This window comes from Miscanthus floridulus, chromosome 1 (assembly GCF_019320115.1).
Source record: "Miscanthus floridulus cultivar M001 chromosome 1, ASM1932011v1, whole genome shotgun sequence".
Taxonomy (NCBI): domain Eukaryota; kingdom Viridiplantae; phylum Streptophyta; class Magnoliopsida; order Poales; family Poaceae; genus Miscanthus; species Miscanthus floridulus.
In genome coordinates, this window is record NC_089580.1 from 982,413 (window position 1) to 989,796 (window position 7,384).

Consider the following 7,384-nt stretch of genomic DNA (forward strand, 5'->3'; position numbering starts at 1 on the left):
GATGGTGGGTATGCTAGTGCTAGTGATAAAGAGAATGAATTTGCACTTGCAACTGATCTTTATGCAGATAAATTTGTGGATAGTGCTGAAGATCCTGATGAGGTAATTGATAGTGTGACATGCACTGCAAACTATAAATTAATCTTTGTTCAGTGTGTTTTGAGTACACATGTTGAGCCAGTAGACAAGCTACAACGCCACAATTTGTTTCAAATGTTCCTCATTGTCAATAATTTTCGTGTTTGTGCTATAATTAATGGAGGAGAGCAGCAATAACTTGGTAAGTTCTGAGCTTGTCAAGACCCTTGATTTATCTACACATGCTCTTCCACATTCATACCATGTTCAGTGATTCAACAATAGTGGTAAGGCAAAGGTAACACAATCTGCTCGTGTGCATTTTTCTATCGGATCATACCATGATTATGCTGATTTTGATGTCGTGCCTATGCAAGCTTGTTCACTTTTGTTAGGCCACCCTTGGCAATATGATAATAATGTCCTACATTATGGTAGGCAAAATAGATATATTTTTATATTTAAGGAAAAGACTATTGCTTTACTTCCTTTAACTCCTGCTGAAATTGTGCAATATGAAAAGGAACTTGCTGAAAAGAAAAAGAAAGGCCATGATAAAGACTTTAGCAAACCAACAAATGAACCATCAAGTAACATGAAAGAAGTTTTATTTGCTCTTAAATTTGTTCTTGCTGATCATGATGAACCTTGTTATGCTTTAACTTGTACATCGCCTATATATCCACTTGGTCCTGCTTCTAGTGCTATATCTCTTGTTGGTACTAACCTTTTGCAGGAGGAGGATGAATTCCTAGTAGGGAAGCCACCATGGCAGCCGCCTTTGCGAAGAATTGGGTGCCAAGGTGAACGTCTTCTTTCGGAGCCATCGTTGTTGTCATCCAATGGAGGAGACGATCTACTTCAGTCGAGGACGACTTCAATTCAAGAAAGGGAAGATGATGATGACGTCACTTCTTCATCACATACAAGCCAAGGAGAGGAGGAGGTCCAACATGGGCGTCCAATTCATCTTTCTCATGATGGAGGCCCAGTTGAAAGGTCCTAATATGGCTAGAGGGGGGGTGAATAGCCTATTTAAAAATCTATAAATCAACTAGAGCAATTTGATTAGTATGACAAATAGCGTAATGCAAACTTGCTCTAGCTCTACAAGGGTTGCAAGCCACCTATCCAACAATTCTAGTTGCAATGATTACTTAGGCACCCAAACTAGCTATGTAGCTACTCACTAAGAGCTCTCAACTAGATGAATGTAAATAATAAAACAAGCTCTCAATTCTAATTACGCTAAAGAGCTTGTATCAACTAGTTTGTAAGAATGTAAATAAGTGAGTAGGGTGATTATACCGTCGTGTAGGGGATGAATCAATCACAAGATGAAGATTAAGCCAATCACCGGGAGAATGCAAATGACAAGAGACAACCGATTTTTCTCCCGAGGTTCACGTGCTTGGCAACACGCTAGTCCTCGTGTCGACCAACACTTGGTGGTTTGGTGGCTAAGAGGTGTTTCACAAACCTCATCCACATGATTGGACACCGCAAGAACCTACCCACAAGTGAGTTAACTCAATGACACGAGCAATTTACTAGAGTTACCTTTTGGCACTCCGCCGGGGAAGGTACAACTCCCCTCACAATCACCGAAGGCGGCCATGAACAATCACCAACTCGTGCCGATCCTCCACCGCTGCACCGAGCTGTCTAGGTGGTGGCAACCACCAAGAGTAACAAGCGAAATCCGCAGCACAACATGAATACCAAGTGCCTCTAGATGCGATCACTCAAGCAATGCACTTGGATTCTCTCCCAATCTCACAAAGATGATGAATCAATGATGGAGATGAGTGGGAGGACTTTGGCTAAGCTCACAAGGTTGCTATGTCAATGAAAATGTGCAAGAGGGTGAGCTTGAGCCGGCCATGGGGCTTAAATAGAAGCCCCCATGAAATAGAGCCATTGTACCCCTTCACTAGGCACACTGCGGGCTAACCGGACGCTCTGGTCAGACTGACTAGACTTTAGACCCAGCGTCCGATCAACCGATGTAAGCCACGTGTCATTGTCCATTCAACAGGAACCATCCAATCGTAACGGCTAAGTAGCGACCGGACGCTCCAGCACAAGTGACCGGACGTTGGATCCCCAGCGTCCGGTTGTTTACAGTAAGGTTCCAAACCAGGTTTTCTTCGACCGGACGCGTCCGGTCCACCTCGACCGGACACACCTCAGCGTCCGGTGCAAAACCCTGGATACTGTGCTGACCCGTAAGTTCGACCGGACCCAGCCTTCCAGCGTCTAGTCAATTTAGACCCAGCGTCCGGTCAATAGACCGACGCGCGCACCCTCTGCTGCCACTGACTGGACGTACCAGTCCAACCGAGGCCAGCGTCCGGTCACTTGTAGTGACCTCCAACTTTTCTATCTAGGGCGTCGGTGGCACCGTCGGACTGTCCGCACTCTACGGGCGGACACTCCGCCGGTGGAGTTTCTTACCCTTGCACCTAAACTTCACCACCCTTGATCAAATGTGCCAACCACCAAGTGTATCACCTTGTGCACATGTGTTAGCGTATTTTCACAAACATTTTCAAGGATGTTAGCACTCCACTAGATCCTAAATGCATATGCAATGAGTTAGAGCATCTAGTGGCACTTTGATAACCGCATTTCAATACGAGTTTTACCCCTCTTAATAGTACGGCTATCTAATCTAAATGTGATCACACTCGCTAAGTGTCTTGATCACTGAAACAAAATAGCTCCTACTATTTATACCTTTGCCTTGAGCCTTTTGTTTTTCTCTTTCTTCTTTTCTAAGTTCAAGCATTTGATCATCACCATGTCATCATCATCGTCATGATCTTCTCCATTGCTTCATCACTTGGAGTAGTGCTACCTATCTCATAATCACTTTGATAAACTAGGTTAGCACTTAGGGTTTCATCAATTAACCAAAACTAAACTAGAGCTTTCAATCTCTCCCTTTTTGGTAATTGATGACAACCCTTTTACAAAGATATGAATTGAGATTTAATTAAACTCACGTTGCTTGCCCAAGCATATCTACCATGTGTAAAAGAATATGGATAAGTTTCATGAACTCCAAATGGTAGTAATTGCTCCCCCTACATATGTGCTAAGAGTTTGGATTGTAGCTTGCACATATGCTTAGATAGGAAATATAGGAGTCAATTTCTACCAAATGATGCTAAGGTATAAGAGATGGACCTTTTAAGTGTGATACCAACCAGAGTGCACCAATATACCATCCTTAGCACCATTAGTAACTAGACATAAACAAAAACTAGAGTACCCCGTGAGATCAACATTACATGCAAGGGTCTAGTTTCTATAGAATAAACATAAGTCTAGTTACTTTAGCCTATGCATGCTAGTTTTTCATTTCATCATTCAAACCTATAACTAGCATACACCACACAAGTATGGATATTGAAATTAAGAACTTGTAACATGCAAGCAAATATATGAAATGTTCATTCAAATGCATCATACAAGTTTATGAGCTTGCTCCCCCTACTTGTGTGATCAAAATTTTAATTTCTCCCTTATATCAAATACTCCCCTTTCACTCATATCTTTGTTTCTCTCCCCCTTTGTCAACAATTAGCACAAAAGGTGAGCTCAAATTATAGATAGGTTAGGGTAAAACCATGTGAAATGAGATCATTTTCGCAATTTGGTTCAATCTAGATTACTTGCAAAAGATATTTAACTCGGTTTGATACAAGGACAAGCTTCTTCACACCTCCAATTAAGGGTTATCTTGTAACATGTTGAGTTAAACACTCATAGCTCATTTTCTAAATCAAACACTAGGTTTGCAAGCCCACAAACATGTCATATGCTACCACTAGATCATTTCAAACATACAAACAATAGTGGTATCATACAAGCATCAAATTCATTTGATTTTATGAATGAGCCTAGGACATGATAGGAATGACTAGATGCACTAAACAAGTCCTTAGCAATGGATGGATGACATGTCAATCAACTTTACCTTGCTTTGCTCGAAGGAGAGGCATGTCATATAATGGGGGTGCATCAACACATATTGGAGAAGTCAAGTATATTCAATTCATTCCGTAGCTTGCAAAACCTCTTCTCATCAAGTGGCTTGGTGAATATATCGGCAAGTTGATCTTCGGTGCCCACACTCTCTATGCAAATGTCCCCTTTTTGTTGGTGATCTCTTATGAAGTGATGACGGACATCTATATGCTTTGTTCTTGAGTATTGAACCGGGTTGTTGGTGAGCTTTATAGCACTTTCATTGTCACATAGCAATGGCACTTGCTTGAACTTGATTCCAAAGTCACTCAAGGTAGCCTTCATCCAAAGTAATTGAGCACAACAACTACCGTCCGAAATATACTCCACTTCGGCGGTTGAAAGTGCTACACTATTTTGCTTCTTTGATGACCATGATACAAGTGATCTTCCCAATAGTTGACATGTGCCTGATGTGCTCTTTCTCTCAACTTTGCATCCCGCATAATCGGAAGTCCGAATATCCAATCAACTCAAATCTTGCTCCTTTGGGATACCATAATCCAACATGTTGTGTATGCTTCAAGTACCTCAATATTCTCTTAGTTGCCTTCAAATGACTTTCTCTTGGTGAGGCTTGAAATCTAGCACACATGCATACACTAAACATCATATCCGGTCTTGATGCGGTCACATAGAGTAGGCTTCCAATCATAGACCGATACATCTTTTGATCCACCTATGTTGCCACTAGCATCACTATCTAAGCTACCACTTGTCTCCATTGGTGTACTAATAGCTTTACTCTCATCCATTTCAAACTTCTTGAGCATGTCCTTGATATACTTGCCTTGACTCGCAAATGTGCCATTCTTTATTTGCTTAATTTGAAGACCAAGGAAGTAACTAAGTTCTTCAATCATAGACATCTCAAACTCACTTGCCATCATCTTGCCAAACTCCTTCACAAAATTCTTGATTTATTGATCCAAAAATGATATCATCAACATAGATTTGCATTACAAACAAGTCATTCCCAAGCTTCTTGGTGAAGAGAGTGGTGTTAACCTTTCCCATCTTGAATTCCTTAGAGAGTAGGAAATCCCTCAATCTCTCATACCATACTTTTGGTGCTTGTTTCAATCCATATAAAGCCTTTCTCAACTTGTAAACATGATTGGGTTTTTTTTCATCTTCAAAATCGGGAGGTTGCTCAACATACACAAGCTCATTGATGTACCCATTGAGAAATGCACTCTTCACATCCATTTGACATAACTTGATGTTGTGGGCACAAGCATAGGCCAGCAAGATCCTAATTGCTTCCAATCTTGTAACCAAGGGCATATGTTTCTCCAAAGTCAAGACCTTCAACTTAAGTGTAACCTTGTGCCACTAATCTTGCTTTGTTCTTATTACTATTCCATCTTGATCTTGTTTGTTCTGAAAGACCCACTTGGTTCCAATCACATTATGATCCTTAGGCCTCTCAACTAAATCTCATACTTGGTTTCTTGTGAAGTTGTTTAGCTCTTCATGCATAGCATTGATCCAATCAACATTATTCAAAGCTTCATCTATCTTCTTAGGCTCAATGGATGACACAAATGAGAAGTGCTTACAAAATGATGCCAATCTTGATTTAGTTTGCACATCTCTTGAAATATCACCAATGATAGTATCCAATGGATGATCTCTTGCAACATTGGTTGGTTGAAGCACTTGCACTTGATTGCTAGCATTTGATTGATCACTTGGTTGAGATGATGAACTAGCCATTTGTTGATCTTACACATTGCCATTACTAGTGCTTGCTTGGATTTGATCATGAGAACCACTAGCTTGCACATTTGAGTTAGAGAGCACTTGATTCTTATCATCTTCAACATTAATCACCTCTCTAGGCCTTAACTCACCAATGTCCATGTTCTTTATTGCATTGACCAATTGAGTGCCTCTTACATCATTTAGATTCTCATCTTCCTCTTGGAAACTATTTATTTCATCAAATTCCATATCATAAACCTCCTCAAGAGTACCACTAGCCAAATTCCAAACTCTATAAGCCTTGCTAGTAGTGGAGTAACCAAGCAAGAAACCTTCATCACATTTCTTTTCAAACTTGCTCAATCTAGTGCCTTTCTTCAATATATAGCATTTACAACCAAAAACCTAGAAGTATGCTATGTTGGGCTTTCTTCTATTCAATAGCTTATAAGGTGTTTTCTCCATCATGGGGTGACAATAGAGTCGGTTGCTATAGTAGCAAGCCGTGTTGATTGCTTCGGCCCAAAATGAATGACTCACATTGTACTCACTCAACATTGATCTTGCCATGTCAATCAAAGTTTTATTCTTCCTTTCAACTAAGCCATTTGATTGAGGAGTGTACTTGGCCGAGAATTGATGTCTTATTCCAAATTCATCACACAACTCATCAATTCTAGTGTTCTTGAATTCACTACCATTGTCACTTCTAACTTTCTTGATCGTTGTTTCAAACTCATTGTGAATGCCCTTGACAAATGATTTGAATGTTGCAAATACATCACTCTTATCACCAAGAAAGAACACCCATGTGTATCTAGTGAAATCATCCACAATTATAAATCCATATTTGTTTCCACCAATGCTAGTGTATGTGGTTGGTCCAAACAAGTCCATATGCATCAACTCAAATGCCTTAGATGTGCTCATCATGCTCTTCTTAGGATATGTGTTATCAACTTGTTTTCTGGCTTGACATATACTACATAGCTTATTCTTTTCAAATATGACATCTTTAAGCCTCTAACTAAGTCATGCTTAATCAACTTGTTCAATTGTTTCATTCCAACATGACCAAGCCTTCTATGCCATAACCAACCCATGCTAGACTTAGTGATCAAACATATTGACAATTGAGCTTCTCTAGCATTGAAATCAACTAAGTATAGATTCTCATATCTAAATCCTTTGAATATCAAGTTAGAGCCATCTACACTTATGATCTCTACATCATCCACACCAAATATGCACTTGAAACCTAAGATCACACAATTGAGCTACCGACAAAAGGTTGAAGTTCAAGCTCTCTACTAGTAGCACATTGGAAATGCTCAAATCATTTGATATTGCAATCTTACCTAAGCCCTTTGACCTTGCCTTTGTCCATTGTCACCAAATGTGATACTATCAATCCCATTGCTCTTGTTTTCATTGATTGAATTGAACATTCTTGGATCACCGGTCATGTGTTGTGTGCACCCACTATCAAGCACCCAATGCCTTCCTCCGGCTTTATAATTTACCTATAAAAGAAGATCAATTCTTTTTAGGTATACCTAAACTT